This window comes from Bombus vancouverensis, chromosome 3 (assembly GCF_051014615.1).
Source record: "Bombus vancouverensis nearcticus chromosome 3, iyBomVanc1_principal, whole genome shotgun sequence".
NCBI classification, from domain to species: Eukaryota; Metazoa; Arthropoda; class Insecta; order Hymenoptera; family Apidae; genus Bombus; species Bombus vancouverensis.
This window is the reverse complement of record NC_134913.1, coordinates 16855775-16873643: the sequence shown is the minus strand read 5'-3', so window position 1 is coordinate 16873643 and position 17869 is coordinate 16855775. Positions and strand designations below refer to the sequence as shown.

The 17869-nt window shown below is 40.9% G+C and overlaps 1 protein-coding gene across 2 annotated transcripts in view; it reads right to left on the bottom strand.

Annotated features, from left to right (window-relative positions):
* The window catches only part of LOC117154234 (uncharacterized), an 83058-nt gene that overhangs the window by 64527 nt on the left and 662 nt on the right, over window positions 1-17869 (bottom strand). The window contains exons 1-2 of one of the 2 annotated variants that reach the window (XM_033329066.2): window positions 17344-17763; window positions 16136-16584 (exon numbers count right to left, since the gene is read on the bottom strand). The gene's annotated coding sequence lies outside the window, so the exon portion shown is untranslated. Of the gene's footprint in view, window positions 1-16135; window positions 16585-17343; window positions 17764-17869 lie in introns of those variants that run through there. The other variant, XM_033329065.2, reaches the window with a different exon arrangement.

Here is a 17869-nt window from a genome sequence, read left to right as displayed (position 1 = left end):
GTTTTACAGAACGAATTTCTGTATTTGAAGTTTGAAATGATCTGTTATACCTGCGAGCTACCTGGTTAACCTGTTCGTGGTGTAAGAAACTATTTAGAAAATAATTGCTTTTTTAAACTATCTTACATCTATGGCACGAGATGCAAAAGTTTGAACTCAAAATTCTTGCTATGGTTGCAAAAGGGTTGCGCGTAATAACACCCGCGATGTTGAATATAGTACTCGCTACATTTGACGATTTAATCAAGTCTCGCTGCTGCTAGACTGTAGAAAGGTTATGAGTTCTCTATCAACGGGTCTCTACAATTCATCAAAAGGAAATTCATCAAAAGCCGAAACACTCTGATTCATCGTAATCCCTCGATTATCGCAACAGTTTCCTTTTCACCTGATTATGAACGGTGTTACGGTGTACGTGTGTGCGAGGAGAGAGTATCGCTGCATTCATTACTCAACACCTAAGTCGGATGGAAGCATTGTCGACAGTGTCGATCAGCGTGGCCATCAATCACCGCATCAGCCAACCGATCGGAAGATCGTTATTACAGATTAACGTCGACGTCGACGATGAGTGTACAGGTGAACAGATTGCAACATTGTCTGTTCCTGGTTCCTCTCTCCTTTCTTTCTTTCTCTCTTTCTTTTTTCTTCTTTGTCGTTAATTGGCTTTTAGTTATGGCGAAATTTTCAAGCATCCCCCTCGGAGAGAAGGAGGGGATGAGCGTCTTATTAAACGGCTGGGGTCGTTAAAAAATGAAATGGCCCCCTCCTTTCGATATTTCTGCCCGGTCATGCCAGCATTAGGCCTTTCATTCGCCTCGGCCGAGGAACTCAAGCAGTCGCTTGTCATCGCGCTTAATGGCAGCTTTGTAATGGCGATGTTCAACGCGTGAACCACCAACCTCTTTCGAACCGCCATAAAACGTTACACACTGATTATTTGCGTAACGCGTAGCGCGAAAAATCGGAATCGGTGACTATTAATCCTGCCGGTTGGTTGCGTGCAGACGCCGATCGCTAGTAGGACGCGTGTAACATTGTACTCGCGAGCAATCAATGGAAAGACGCGACGTACCTAATAGCGAGGAGTTTAACTGCGAGTTTCCCTTGTCCGTTTGACGTCACCTAGCGATTATATCGCAATTACTCCACGGAAATCATCATTATCGTCCGACAAGGAAAATAAACGGAGAAAGAGGAGAAAGAGAAGAACAACAAAAACGAGGGTCTTATCCGTGCTCGTTTGTTATACGCGAATACACGTGCGATGGGAGAGTACGTATGTACAACGATAAGTATCGATACCGTACCGTTAGAAAATTCTAATTTCAGTCTGTTTGGAAAATGTTTCCTGTCAGGAGAGAACGTGACCAGAAAGTACATGTACAGCGTCGTGCAAAAGTAGTTTTAAAATTTATCTCCACGTAAGAAGACACAGAAATTTTCCCACGAAAAGTATATATACGTGGTTGTATAGTTAAAGCAGCAACATAAATAATCTAAGACTTTACTACCGCACTGTATACATTTTATCCTTCAAAACACCTTTTCTTATACGTCTATTTACTGTTAATCCTTAGTCGTACTACGCAATCCCTTTATCACTACGTTGAAGGGCAATAAACGTAGAAACGTTCCTTCAAAGTACGTTTAGTTGGCGTTGTGATATTATTAACTTTTGCAGAGTACTGTATATCGAGGACGAGTAGAAACGTATGATTACGCGTTGGTATTGTAGAAAAGATATTGGTAGAAAAGTGGAAGAGCGGTAATCAAGTCTGGTCTTGGCTTATCACTAACCAACGGTATATCGTTATCTCATCAGTGCCGAGTATTACAGGAAATCGTTACGATTCCTTCGATCCGCGCCATGTACAACGTATCCATGTGCGATTACGTAGCTGTGTGATGTTCGTTGCGGGCCCCCCTCCGCGTGTACTTAAGGGTTATTATTAAGATAGCAGAGAACATATCCGCGCCGTAATTAACCCCAGCCAATATCGGAGAAGCGTGCTTACCTTCGGTCGCTTCCACGTTCGCTATTAGACAGGTCTGTTTAAGGAGTCATTTATTTCAAGCAAATATCGAACCGCGGATCGTTTGGATATTATAAGAAGGACGAGAGTTAATTCGGACAAATCCCTTTGGGTTTCTATGGATATATAAATATGGAAAGAACACCTTGCGTTGTAAGTGAACATCGAAGGCGTTAACGATCGAAGAAGATCGTTAACGACCAATTTCGAGTTAGCCGCAAAAACAAAACTTCTGTTAATCGCATATGTGTAGATTATAATGATTTACACAAGTATAATTACGTAGTAGACACTTGATAGGGATGCCGTAGCTATTAACATTTATATAATATTTCATAAGTTACGACAACAGAATACCAACGTTGTATGCCAATAACTTTTAACAGCAAAACATATCTCAACCTATGCCTACGATCGTCAAGAATTCAGATTTACGAGACCAATCAAACATCAATCCTGGTACGTATCAGCGTATACCGATCTTAGACAAGACATGGAATAAACGATGGACGTCACTTATGTCATTGAAACTAATATTTTAAGAGACCGGAAATACGTATCACGAACTATCCCTTTTGTAAAATTTATACGAGACCATACTACAATATCGTAAAATTTATACGAGATTGTATTGCAGTTAAGAAAACTTCTTCATGGTATCATCTCTGAATTACGAGACCAGCGTGAGAACTATCATGGCCCCTGACTTCAAACAGACTATCTGAATACCAATTTGTAGACCTCGAACTGTGGTAGGCGATTTAGATTCTCATTTTAGTATCTCTCATAACGTAACTAAATTTATTTGTCATATTTCCTTTTACTTCCCTCTCGCACAGTAAAATATTATATTATTAATCGAAGAAGATTATCATACAGCAGATACTGTAATTACATAGATTTCGTTAATAAAGAAATTGTCTACAACTATCACGTAGACCTTTTTCATCAAACAAGAAATGTGTAATTAAACTGGTAAAAAAGACCTTGCGATCACTGGCTATATGATTTACAGGAATCCCAGCGGCGTCGAAAATAGCCTATTCTTCGCTATTGTCTTTTATTACCACAGTGTCATAATCGATGCTCACCGGGGTAACCAGCTTTCTAATGTGCGAATGTGCCTTTAATAATGGCTATTAAGGCTAATCGCATGTGCGCGATGATGGACGATACATCCGGCTTCGCTCAAACGATTCCGATCCCTTGAATGGATTAGTCTGTTCGATCTTTTCGATCGAGGACACCCAGAAAGCGTGGCGCGAGTCGTTGTGTCAACGATGGCCTTGATTTTTTAGGACGTTAATTCGCCAGTGATTATACAGGTCGGACCACTTCGGGATGGCCCACATCAGGCTAAAGCCACGCGAGCAACTCTCCAGTAAAATGTATGCATGAAAAAGCACAGCATTTACGTACGGTACGCCAATCTACGATCATGACATTTCCATAAAAATACGTATGCCAGGCTTACTACCGACAGAGATGGCGACAGGAAGTTTAGCCAAAGAGAAAACTCGCCTGTACTATAATCAACCGGTGGAATCTTCGAGATTGATGCCGGTGGCTTCGCCTTCGTTTCTCGATACGCGTGATCTTGTAATCGACCAGCCTGCAGAGTTGATTCTAGAACGCCTCAACAGGTATATACATATTGTCGATCGTAAGTACCATCCATCATAGGACACGATTACATCTATTGGAAAATTTAAACAAATTTTACTTCGTTCGGTGTTTTATGTACGAAGCTATAATATATCATAGATTTAAAAGAACAACGAGGTGAACAACCGTTGCTACGACGCTAATAAGATGAACGATGTATTAAATATGTCTCTATCTTTAGTACTCAGAAGTATAGTTCAGTGTCATAGTTAGCCAAGGGTAGTAATTGAAATGCGAGATTCTATCCAGGAAACAATAATTCGTTGCGACAAAGTTATTTCGGTAAAAGAAATAGCAAGCCGAAAGTTGTTAACCGACGTTCAGCAGCGGACAAAGTACTTAGTTTCTTACTACCTTTTACGAAATTCGATAATTTATTCGGCTGGTTTTTATTCGCGACTCGCGGCTCGATATTCTTTGCATAAATCGCTGATTAACGGGCGGAAACGTTGCAGCGTCTCTTGAAATCGCTTAGCGAGCTCGACGCGGATAAATTGATCGGACGAGCACGAGGAGAGTCGAACGACGAATGGAAAAAAGAAAAGTCAGAGGCCCGTAAGAGGAGTTTTATCCAGGCAATTGGCTCGTTGGTTTTACTATACTTTCAGTGGGTTGTAAATTCTTTCGTAGATATTTTCTCGGATCCGTGGATTATCTGACGACGTGAATCTCAATGTACGTACGTCGCCAGCCATAAATATTACGTTCAATATTTCTTAGTGAGAAGTATTTGATTCGTACTAAATATCAGTAGGTGTCCTGTTACTTACTGTCAGCGGTGTATATCGAGAAAAGAAAACTAAGAAGAAAAAAACATCTGAGAATATTTCTTAAGTGACGCTCTTCGATCTTGGTTTAATTTGCCTTGTGTCGCATCATGAATTATTTTTAATACGCTATACTATAATTTTACTTTCGTGTCACTCTTCCATCCCTTTCACCTTCCCGGAAGTGGTCTGACAAAATTCCCTACGCACTTGTAATTCTTTTTGGCCGTCAAGTTTTCTCCGAAGAACTGTCCTAACCACGGTTACTTCGTAGAACAGACGAAGGAAATAAATATTGGAGTGGAAAGTTCGAAGAGTCGAGCAACGATGAAGATTCTATCGGGCGTTTCTCTGTCCGCGATACGTGGCCATCCTCGAAGCACGTCCGCAGAATGGCGGGACGAAAGGGGAGGCATTATATTCTAGAATCAGAGGCCGTTTCGGAGTCAATGCACGGTCGCGTGGCACGTGTGTGCATATGGTATTAAGCCGAGTACAGGACGATCGAAGAACGCGTTGGCCGAACGTCCGCTCCTCCGATGGAGAGTGGGGAGAACAATCTCGCTAATTGTCGGCAGGATTTTCAAGTTCGAGCGTCGCATCTCATTAGGACCACCAGCCAGAGGACACCGAGTCAATCAAACCGAGCAAGAGAGCTCTGGCCTCGTCCGCGTAACAAAGAACCGGATTCGCGCGCTCAAGAAAGGGAAGAGTACTCTCTCTCTCTCTCTCTTTCCTCCCCCGCAACCAGCCTCTGCATTTGCATGCGAAAAAGCATCGCTGCGAAAGACTGATTCGCTGGTACCACGATCTCGAGAATTCTCCTTATTTCGGCTGCTGATCAACTGACTATTGTTAGTTTGACGATTGAGAATTTTTGTTCCTGCAAGTTTGGCCAAAGATACTTTGGTGAACTGGAGCTTGACGAATTTTCGTTAGAGACGAACGATATTCAAGTATAGAGTTATCACGATTTTATCTTTAAAGAGCAGAACAACTAACTCGATAAATTGCTTTTATGAATTCGTCGTTGCGAGACATTTGGAAATTAACGAATAAAAAAAATGAGGTACATTGAAACTGAATCACGTGTGATCCCTAAGGAAGGAACGGACAGGACGTGTCAATGGACCGGAGGTTGCGTACGTTTAGGCTTTCTCGTTTGGAAAAAGAAAGCAGAAAGAGAGAAAGAGGAAGCGAGTCACGCTCACGTCATCACGAATGCTGCCGGCATTCACGACCCCCATCACCTCACCCTTCGTCCACCCTGCTTCGTCTAACCACGATGTTGTTGCTTCCACTCACCTTCCTCCTTTTCTCTGTCCACCGAACTCCACGGACTCTCCGCCACGGAGTACACGTGCTAAACGCGGACCAACCACGAAGCAAGAACACAAAACGTTGCCTCGGCTACGTTCAAGTTTCACGGACAATACACACCGACCACTGTGAGAGAGAACTCGGAAGCACACTGAAAAACCGAGATGCTGCACGGTCTCGGATGTCTAACCCTTGTTGTCTTATTCTACTTAAGCCAAGCGACGCGCCGCGTGGAAGTGGAAAATCAATTGGTCGTTTATGATCGATTCCTCCAGCGAATAGCGTCGTACAAATCTCGTTATGTCATCGTATAGATAATTTGATACCTTTAGTTTGTATATTAAGCGTAAATAAACGATTACTGTTTGATAATTAATTTACACAGGTAATTATGGCACTTGAACGACTATTGAGAAATTATTGAAAGAAAATTCGTACGTTCGATTACAGCGAACATTTCATCCTTATACGTAACGATATTAAATTTCTTCTCCATGTCCATTAGGTTTCTCAATCGTTGCTTTTACCAATTATCAATCATCGCGTTATTCACTTTAATATTATACTTATCTATTAATTGTATTTGTTATTTTGTATTTTTTTAATTTTTTATTTTAATTGTAATTGTAGTTGTAAATTTTTCGTAAGTGCCCTGATTACATACGAACGAGAGTACAAATATTCCTTCATTTCGAGACAGACACACCGACGATCTCCTACGTCCTACGTAACATCAACCACCTCCTCCTCTACGAACAGAGAGCAGAGCCAAAGAGTTTCTCGTGGCGAAGATACCAAGGCTAGCAACAAAAATCAAGAAGCCACGCATGAGTCAGGCAATGGGATCGCGTTCTGAAATGAACGATACGAAAGAAGAGGAGAAGGCGCCAGTCAAGATCTGGCAACGACGGTCTGACCGCGGTGCAAGAGCGCGCGACGAAACGAAGCGGATCCCCGCGGATGATTCCTCGTAGGTTCGTTCTCCGGGGCCTTAGCTCCGGTCGATCTCCCTCATTAACATTCGACTCTTTGTCTCTGTCGTTGTCGCGGTCGTCCTACTCCGTAAGGTCGTCCCGGTCGGTACTCGAGATCCTCGCGAGAGAGTTCTTCTTCTCCTTGTGTGCCTCGTCTCTGGTTCGGCTCCTCTTCTTCTTATTTCCCCAACCGGTCGACTTTTAGTAGCCCTCTGCTCGCCTCTCCTCTCCGCCTCTCTTCTCTACAACTCTTTTCCCGTCTCTCGCCCTTCTTCTTCTGCTTCTCCACGCTTCGAACCGACTTTTTTTCCACGCGCCAGCCGGATGAAAGTAAGAAACTCGGTGGATGGCGCGAAGAGCAGAGAAAACCACCACCGAAGAGTATTCCTTGGGTGATTTCGATGTAACCTCCGATGTCCTTCGGTTCTATACGCTATAACGACGATGTTCGAAGGTAGACGCGGGTCAAATGGACGTTAACGTGGCGTGTCGCTACCAATTCGTTCGATTTTCTTCTCCACTTCGTCACAAGTATACGACGACGGACCGTCGTAGCGTAAATCGCGCGCGGTCTTTCATGGTTTTCATCCGCGATCGAGCAACGTCGATTATCCTCTTGGTCGTTTTATCTTCCTCGGTAAGCTTGATTTTCATATATATAGTTGGTGTTTCAACGGCGAGCCGATGGGGTCCAGGGATTTGAAAGGTAGCGTGGAACCGGGGCAAAAAGAGAGATGCGGCGGGAGGCCGCGTGCGGAGTGCGAGTTTTTTAATTTTATGAGGGACGTTTATCTTATGATTATGTTGATAACTTCTCGGTAAGAGCTCGTAACGTAAATTGAACCTCTGACAAGAATTTCGTGAGTGACTCAGAGAACGGGCGGATCATGGGGAACGTCAAGGTGAAAGCCGGTCGCCAAAAAAACCTACTAACTGTAAATGCCCGAAAATCGATGGCATTAAAGTAAATGGCTAACCTATACCGGGTAGCTGCCATTTCTAAATCGTATCGGCTTTGTCACTTACTAACCACGAACGATTTATATTCCCATATATCCTCGTCCTCCATCGTCGATGAAGTTCTGCGACTCGAATTCGAAATCATAGTTGCCATCGCACGCGAAAAGGAATAAGAAACACGCATCATAGAATCGCCTTTCTCTCATCCTACACCGGTCGTCCGCGAGATTCTCCGGTTCGCCAGCCGCGGTGCCGCGTGTATAACTTGATAAACAAGTTTACTTGGAGAAGCCGGTATCTTATATATACTCGCTTACACTGGGTGTCCCGAGCAAACTGAATACTAATTGCTGAACCGTTCCATCCGAAACAAAACGTCTAAGCTGCGTTCGATTTAGCGTTTACATCCTCTAGTATCCTTCAACTTGAACCGTAACTCTGTATCAATGGAATTTTATGCCTTTCAGATCAGATCTTGTATATGTGTTACCGAGTGAACTAGATCTACTTGCAGACTGGTTCGGTGCTGTGAAACTATTTATGATAAATAAATTTTCGATTTGCTGCCGTTGATATTAACGCGCAAAGTAAAATACGTATCAGGTTATTGGACTGATTGGAACGTTCTACCGATACAATTTGCTTATATACTTCATTAGAAAATTGCGTAGAATATATTTTTACGATAATTAAAATTTATGTTTTTATTGACAAGATACAAGATATAGAAACGTGGTGTAATATTATTGAAGAAACGAAACGCTATTGAACATTTGATTACGAAATTGTTGCATAATAAAGCAGGAAACAGGAAACGGCTGAGACAAAAGATATTTCTTGATCTTTTCTTGATCTTCATAAAACTTTCTAACGGGAAGAGTGTTTGATACTGAGAGTCGGATTACACAGGCACTGCAGGAATATTTTAATAAGAAAAATGAAAAGTTCAGCAACTGCGAAATAAATGAATTACCACATAAATGGAAGACCATAGTAACAATGTACATTGTGTCGAAGACCGACAATAGAATTTTCTGTTAGATGACGAAATAAATGAATTGCCATATAGATGGAAGACGATCCTAAGTAACAATGAATATTGTGTTGAAGACCAACTAGTAGAGATTTCAGTTAGTATGGCAGATAGATGGAAGATAATTATAAGTAACAATTTACATCACGTTGAAGATTAATCAGTATGTTGAAACCATCGGTTCTTTTCTTTTCAAACGACAAGAACAAAATTGGTTCTTTTCAAAGAACAAAAACGACAAAAAGTTCTCTAATCGATCTAATATGCGATTTCCTTTGATTTTAGTCTTCGAAGAATTTTAAAATCGTGGACGATCACCCGGTAGATCGTTCGAATCCCGCTGATTCGCGTTTATTAGCATCCCCGGGAGATTTAATTTTCCCGAACATCTCGAATCAGACATTTCTTCCATCGTTTTAAAAACGTTCTAGACAGTCTTGACGTCGTGCACAGTTCGTTTGTAATAAATTTGCAACTGGATCTTTCCGTCTTCTTCTTCCCTTTCTTCCCTCCGCTGTCTGGTATTACAGATTCAAAGTCCAGTAGTCGACGAAGCACGATAAGAAGGTGCGAGACTCGAGCAAAGAAATAATGCCGAGTACGCAGACAGGACGCACGCCAGTTGAGATAGCAGGGACGGGAAGCCAGAACGTGTAGACCTGCCCGAGTCGTTCTACATCGGGGATTAGACTCCCTTTTAAACTCCTTGCGCGTGAGCCTCAACGATCTCCCTAATACCCCAGTCACGGAACTTCGTTCAACTCCCTTACGTCCTCGTTTGTTTCGCGTTCAACTCCCTTACGTCCTCGTTCGTTTCGCGTCCAACTCTAAATCTATGCTTTCAAGACCACAAACTTCTCAAAGGATTTTAACGAGAAGAGTTTTCGTAACGCAGAAAGCGCCAAGAAACGTAACGTTCGTGGAATTATCATAATTCCCACCGCGTGGTCGTCCTACGCTTGATATCATCGAGGCGCGAGAGACGCGATTATCCGGTGTTTCCATTCGTCACTTCTCAGCTCCGGATCAGCGGTCCCGTAACATTAAATAACACGTGGCGGACACTGGAAATTAAGAGGCAAGATAGCCCCTCGGTTTCCCTCGGAAATGCTATCTAGATAGCGGCAGCAGCCGGAATCGAACCCGGGTAGAGCCAAGTAATTTTGCTAATGTCTCGGTCACGACTCGACTTCTGAATCCTTAAAACGGGTTTCCAATCTGATCCTCGGAATCCTGCTACGCTACGTCCCAGATTCCCGTCGCTAAGCCGAACGAAACGACCGTCTATTACATTAACAACGTCTTATTCGGTGTCGCGATGAAAAATCAGATATCATCTCTAGTCCATTGCGGTTAAGGGAATTTCGTTTTACTTCAAGGAGACAGGCACAAGGCCTACGTCTCCGTCTGTGAGAGAGATTCTGTTCTCTTGCTCGCCCCTCGTAGTCGTCGTCGTCGTATCGTGAACTTTGAACTCGACTGTCGACTCGCGAGTCCTCTAACCGTACGGTGAAAGTTCGTGGCCGGTATCGTTGGATCTGTGAACACCGGTAATACCTCGCCCATAAATCCTGACCCAGCTGATGACTTACTGCTTTTATCTGGCGACCATCCACCTACACTCGGCAGCCGACTTTTAAACAATATCTCACTTCTCGTGCACCTTGTTCCGCGTAAATGTTCGCTTGTACGTACACGCACCGCCGGAATTTAGGGGTATGTAAAGCAGTGCCTCTGCTGACTGGCCTCTTAAAAATGTCTTACTCCCTGTTCCGGTGTGCAACCAGCTCGCGATCAATTCTGTCCTACGTGCTGGCAGCACGTATACCTCTTCTGTATTTCTTCTTGTTTCCTCCTTTTTCCCTTTTATTTATTCGTTGATTTAATATTTATTGGAGGATCGATTTACAATCTGTACATGGGAAAATTGTCTTTCGTTGCATTTCTTCTCTTTTTTCTTTTTTTTTTTTTTTTTTTTTTTTGATTATGGACCAACGTTCTACGATCTTGGAAACGCAGGGAAAAGGATCAATATGTGCAAAAAGTTGTCTCTCGCGATAATTACAGAACGTAACACCGCATGAATCGTGAACTTTCTTAGCCTCGGTTCTGCTATTTAAAGTATTCGTACCTTTGGTTAATCTTACGGAGATCTAACGAGAAATCGATGATTGTACTTGTTCGTGGAAAAGGTCACTTGAAAGTGATCAATGATCCTGCGTGCGCAACTACATGCATTTTCTATTATTTGTTTAATTATATCTTCTAATCTGACATTAATTCCCCTCCTTTCTCTGTTATATGTCATTTTTACGTGTAATTCGTTAAATGTTTCTGAAATGTTGAACAAATGTTTAAGTCGATTATTTTACAGGATTAGAAATTGCACGGTTAAACGGTGGTATAGAGAGATCGAATAAGTGGCAAGGCCCGCGTGTTCATTTATCTTTAATCGCACGGTTCATCTCGTCCTGACACGACGCGCAGATGTATGCAGCGTTATCGTACGACTCCTTTCTTGCGCTGGCCGACTTCTTGCCTCTCCTAAAGCTCTTCTCGCGTTTTCTCGTGTTATTGCTCCCAACGTGCCACCTACGTCGCTCGAATACATCCAACCGACAGTCGTTTTATACACGTTTTATTACGTGCGCAGAAATTAATGCCAACTGTTGGTCGACTCGTAAGACGCTAATATATATTTAATAAATAAAGCTTAAGGTGGAAATTAATATTTCAAAGTACAACATTTTTGATACTATGCTACTTGAGATAATGGTTACATGAAAGTGTTACGCATTGACGAAAAGTTGAAATGATCCAAAAATATAGCAGAGATTGATACATAGAGAAATTCAGATTTTCAACAATGAAATCCAGCTTAAAGATAATTATCAAGTTTCTCTAATCGGCAAAAAATTGGCCTTTCTTTAGTGATTTTTTTTAATTATTAAGGCAGACACGCCCGAATACCTGTTGAGGATAATAGGGAAAAAGTTGGCGGCGATATCGGGGTCGTTCGAACGCCCACGGGTTGTCCGCGGGTCGTCGATCTAGCACATCTTTAGCACGTAGTGGCGAGAAACGCGGCGTTATCGTCTTATTTATACGATATAAGCCGACGTTGCGGCTTTCACGTAACGCGTGCACCGCCTTCCTTTTCTTCTTTTTCCATGCCTTAATCTCGTCTATTACGGTACACGCTGGATTTAAACAAGTTCCTTTATTATCGGCCGTGTTTACCAGACTTCCCCTCAACTTCGCGCTCCGTTACACGCCAGATTTCAATATCAACCCGTGTAACTCGACCTGCCGAAAAAAAACACCCTATCTTACATTTTCTTGTTCACCGTTGAATCTTCATGTTCTCCAGATCTGCAACCTGCACTAAAAGACTTTATCTAATTCGTTCGGTGATAGCGTTCTTTAGTATACAAGGTGTTTCAAAGAGTTTTTTGGATGTCAATTGTACGAAGAGTAAGACAAAGGAGAAAATTTCCAAAATATCTGCATCTCTGGCCAAAAAATATACCGACCGATTTACCAATTTCATTATTAATTCGAAATTAATACGGGTATAAATAACAATTGACCGAATTGTCAGAATTGAGACCGAATTGAGAGATTCTAAACTTTGGAACGACAATGTAGTTCCATATAACTGGCGTATTTTTATTTACGAAAACGCTTTGCAACTTCTATTCCTGAGGATTCTAACGATTCCAGTTTCTTTAAAATTTGATCAGCGTGCGACAAATCAACTTCATGTATCTATATAAAATGTATAAAATTACAGCAAACGAATTTTTTCACCGCTTGTTCAGTACAACCTTTCTACGGATAACTCAAAAATTAAATACAAAGTCTTTATGCCGATAAAGAAATCATTCTCCAGCAATTGTTTAACCAATCTTTCCGATATAGCGTATAACACAATACAATGTCTATCATTACTTCCGATAAGATCCGACTAGCTGAAAGATTTTCAAGAACATCCGGCAATAATATAGAATGCGATTTTTTCGCGAAGCTACACTTAATGGATCGACGGTATGTATCTCAAGGTGGTGATTTCGACGGGGGTCTAGAGCCTGACGGTAATTTTCCGCGCATTATACCACTCGTTACACCCACGCGAGCAGATCAACGGTTCAGCTGGCGCGTCTTTAGTTCACAACGTGACTGCGCATTATCGCTTCTATATTACGTCCGTGGGTTATTTTCTGTTCAACTTGTACCCTGTTCCCTTTTATTCCATCGCGGGTTCCACGCTGCGCGTCAAATTGTATGTAAATGATCGCGGCCTTCGATCCAGTTCGACTTTTGCTCGTTAGTTTCGCCAGCTGTGAACAGTAACCTGTCGCTCCGAGCACTTGACGGAAATTAAATGGATTTTGTATTAGCCACAACCCTCCTACACTCCTACACTCCTACGCTAGAAAACCGCCAGAAGGATTCTCACCGAAGAACAAATTTACGAAATGTTGAATATCTTATTACTTTTTGAAGTATCGTCCCTTTAGCTTCGTGATCAATTAAGTTTTATAATCAGATAATCTTATACGTTGCCATAACGTTTTTACGTCTTGTAAAAATACAGTAAATTTTGCATCGTAAATAAAACATTATTCTATGAAAACTAGCAGTGGACTTCGTTCAATACTGGGTTAGGTATTGACGAAAATTGCTCGATTGCTTAATTGTTTCAATACTGGACTTTTTTTAAGATATGGAAGAAGACTTTTCCTTATAATTGCCTATAATAAATGTACAATTTTTCTCTACGATTGGATATAAATAATTCGATCTGTCTACATATTGTGAAAACACGTGTTTGCCTAAAGAAAGTTAATATAATGTAAGCGAGCCAATTCTTCTTATTTCTTCTTCTTGTTTCACGATGTTGTAATCCTTTTATACCTATACCTATAATTATCTCCTATCGTTGTAATTGCTCTAAATGACAGAAACTAATTTTCCTTCTATAACACGCGAAACATACGAAAGAAGGAAAAGGGAATGGGTAACACGACGCGAGGCATTCTATCGAAAGAGTAGGAGGTAGAATTTTTTAGAAGATGGAATTTTAATTTTTAAGAACAATAATCTCGAACGCGACAAGCAAGATATATGTACGTCCGTTTCCTGATGGAGCAATCATTTATTCTGCTTATTAATTGATTATTCAGTTCCGATCACGTACAGGAGATGATATATGACTCGGTACATTACTCGGTTAAGAACAGGAATCTACTAGTCGCGCGTGCATAAATTACCAACGTTGATAACGAAACCCACGCATTTTCTTCAGATCTTGTTTTTCTTCATCTGTTCGGTGTCATGTAGTCGACGCCGATACCTGGAACGGCTAAATAAGCCCGGCGAAAAGAGTTTCTTCACACTTTCAGTCGGATAAAAAAAGAAAGAAATCCCCCCCTCCGCAGACGATAAATCCGATAACGAAATGAATTATATTCATGAATAATTCCGTGGAGTTCCCATTCCGTGAACCCGAGAAGAAGATCGTTAGTAATCGTTATCATCGTTCAATATATATCGATGCCGAGTATCGCGAGAAATTCTGTTCGCTATAACCAATTATTTATCTTGACGGTTTCTATATAGCATACTGAACTTCAAAATAAAAGAATTTGAATTTATGTATTACGTTCCTATGAATCTTGTGACCACGGAATTAAACGATAGTAAAGACAAATTAATTTCTGTTTAAATGAAAAAGTAAATATACAAGAGATCTGCAATTCCAGTGACGGATTAACTCATCTTCCCTCTAATTTATCTATACACATTGTTGGTTATAGATATATGCATATCTACCCGCTGTATTTATTGGAAAATTCTAACAAATTCTACGGTATTTCGTTTGTTTCAAAAGCAAAAGAGGGAAAAAATATTAAAAATGACTTTTCGCAAAACCTGCACTTTCCAATCGCATAAATTAACCGTTTCTCTCTGAAAATCGATTTTGAGAACACGCTCTTTATCCACCCGACCAAGCGACACTCGACCAAATGACCAACATGGCGTGACCCAAAGTCTCCAGAACTTTCCCCAGACATGGATCCCCTCCGCTGCTGAAATTTGTATCCAGGCAGGGCGGAGAGGGAAAAAGAGAGATATGCTTGAAAATCCACGTGGCCAGGGTATCCAGAAACGGCCAAGAAAGAATGCGGTTACGCGGCATGCAGGTTGCACCGTTGCATCGAGCGATGAAGAATTAGATGAAGATAGAGGAACGTGATGCATGGTCACGATTAGTCCAATAGGCAAGGGTCCATTACAGATAAATGTTTAAGAGGGTAGGAAACGATGGTGATACGTGAGCAACAGAAAATAAGTATATTATATACATTACGGTCGATCTGCGAAGCTCTGATCGAGACTGATCCGCGATCAAAATTAGGCGCACGAAAACATTTTACGACGAGGAACGTGCCACATTTTCACATGTCGAGGTAGTACACAATGCCTCATGAAAATATTTCAACACTTATCGTAGAAAATTTTTATGTATACACATATACATTTTGAAATTTCACTAGTAATATAGTGAAACACGACTATCGTGGTCATACTGCTTAACTACTACATAGAAGTTTTCTGTATAAGTGTTTAAATATTTTTGTCAACCACGATAGGTCTTTCTTACACTTTCCTGTCTCGTTAATGTTCCTTAAAACGTATAATTGGAAATTTCAATTGAATTAAACGAGCGCGAACGTAGAGGAGATAAGTTTCGTATATTAAAGTGACAAAAACTCGTTAGCAGGGCAGAAAAATTTTAATTAAACGCTTGAGACAACCACGATCGAAGTACAATGCTAACCTTTAAACCGATGTGCGCAGGAATATGGCGCGATTTTTAAATCTCGATTAAGTAACATTATTGTTATTTAACTCTAACATATTAGATATGTTACCTTTACGACTAGTAGAAAGAATGATTTTAAGAGAGAAAAGATCTATTCGGATAAATGAAATTACGTTGCTAGGTTTGTTTAATTATCAAAACAATGCATCAAACGTAAATTGCTGCACATATATGGCTCGTGTCGCGACAAGTTGCGAGTGTCCAGTTACATCACCCTCTACCTCGAACGCTAATGTTTGCTTTTCGTCGAACCCGTCGTTGAAATATTCGAAAAAGCTAATCAAATATGATGAACGAACTACGAGTTTTCGTTTGAAAAGCGATCACATTTATATATAATTGATTCGTATATTACCTCAGAAGAAAATCCACCGATTACAGATGTATGTACATGTACGCTTATTGCATTCAAAAAAGGCGCTGCTGTTGGTCGAGAAAAAATGGCGGCGAAAGATTACAAGTATAACATAAAAAAATATTTGGACACTTACTTGCGAACCACCCGTTACATCCAGGAACGTTGATGTTCATAGCGTACCGAATGTACGTGAAAACGTATAATTTTGTGAACACACCGCTTCTTCTTAAAGAAACTCGGTCTATACACCATACGCGTTAACTCAAGGCGACACTTTTACCGAGTTCTCCGAACGCGCGCGTCTCACGAATTCGACCGTACGAATATTCAAACGTACGCGTTCACCGCAGCGTGTTTTCAGTCCCAGTCAGCTGGTGAAACGAACTGGCGGAATCGGTCAGGGTTCGTCGAGAACAGAGTGGTCACAGTGTAGCTCGTGCCCCGGCAACATCAGCTTCGCCACTATTCCGTGGTTGCACATGTTCCTCGCTATTAAGCAGTCTTCACACTGACCACCACATCTCCGTGCACGTCAACGATCGAGAGTAGCAAAATAATGCACATTCGATTCGCCGCGGCGACCTGTCACATATGTATAGTCGACAACGAATCAGAACCATGATATCGATTAATGATATCGATTAATTTTAATCGACTACCAGTGACGTTTAACCTTCCAATTTCCATAGGTATCAACGAGTGCCACTTTTTATTTATCCTATAATATAAGTAATAGTAATGGAAAAGATAGATATTAGTTATTAGTGATATTTTTCTGATATTCATTCATTCAGAAATCTGACGTACTATGCTAGGACCCTCTTAGACAATTCGACTAATTATAAGGTTATTAGTGAAATTTTACAAGTTTCAAGTTACAAATTACCGGTATCAATAAATACCCTTGAACAAGAATAACAAATTAGATAATTAAGAAAACTGAAATTTTTTCACGTACAAATTTTTACAAATTACTTTATTGTCACAACAAATAATTATAAAGTTATAAAGGAAAACTCTACAACCTGTAACTCGTTTACTGATATTATTGGTTGGTAAATTATTATTCATAAGTGGGCCTTGATTAGCGCCTCAATGTGAATACTAACAAGATATTGATATCGTGTAAATAAATGTATAATTTCTAAAGAAAAGTAAAGAAAAAATATTATAGATTTATTTTAAGGTAAATTTTGAAATTTGTTTCTTTGTATTGATAAAGATAGAAATTAACGAAGTGCCCCATATTATATTACGATCTAATTGAAGGGTTAAAGTCGATTTTGATATACAGCGAAAGTGATCATTAAGCATGTGTTTGCACGGAGGCTTGAAACTAACCATTGTTTTTGCCGAATCTATCACGATTCAATGTTTTCATCTTCCTCGAATTACCGAGCCACCTTTCACGACATAGCACAGTTGATTATCTACGTAGGTTTTGCGGACTTAAATAAGACGACATTCTGGACGATCAAAATATAAGATGAATTCGTGACACGCGGTAATCGTGACAGTTCGGTATGCGCGGACGCGAATTCTTGGCGCGCGACAAACAACGTAATGACCGTCAATGTTAACAGCGACGTGCTTCTACTACCAAGAAAATGAAACTAATCGACGCCACAGCCACGGCGGCGGATAGGACGCGTCTGTCCTCTTCTATTTACACACGAAACTCACGACACACGCGTTCCTTCGTACGTTGCGCGTAAAACTGGCATTCCAGGTCAAGCGTGCCTGTCGAATTTTGATTCGTCAATTTGGCGCGGGGGGGAGACAATGTCACTTTATCCGATGGAACATACAAATTTCTAAACTGCGCTCTATATTCATAACATGAATTTTATTAAATTTCATTTTTTTA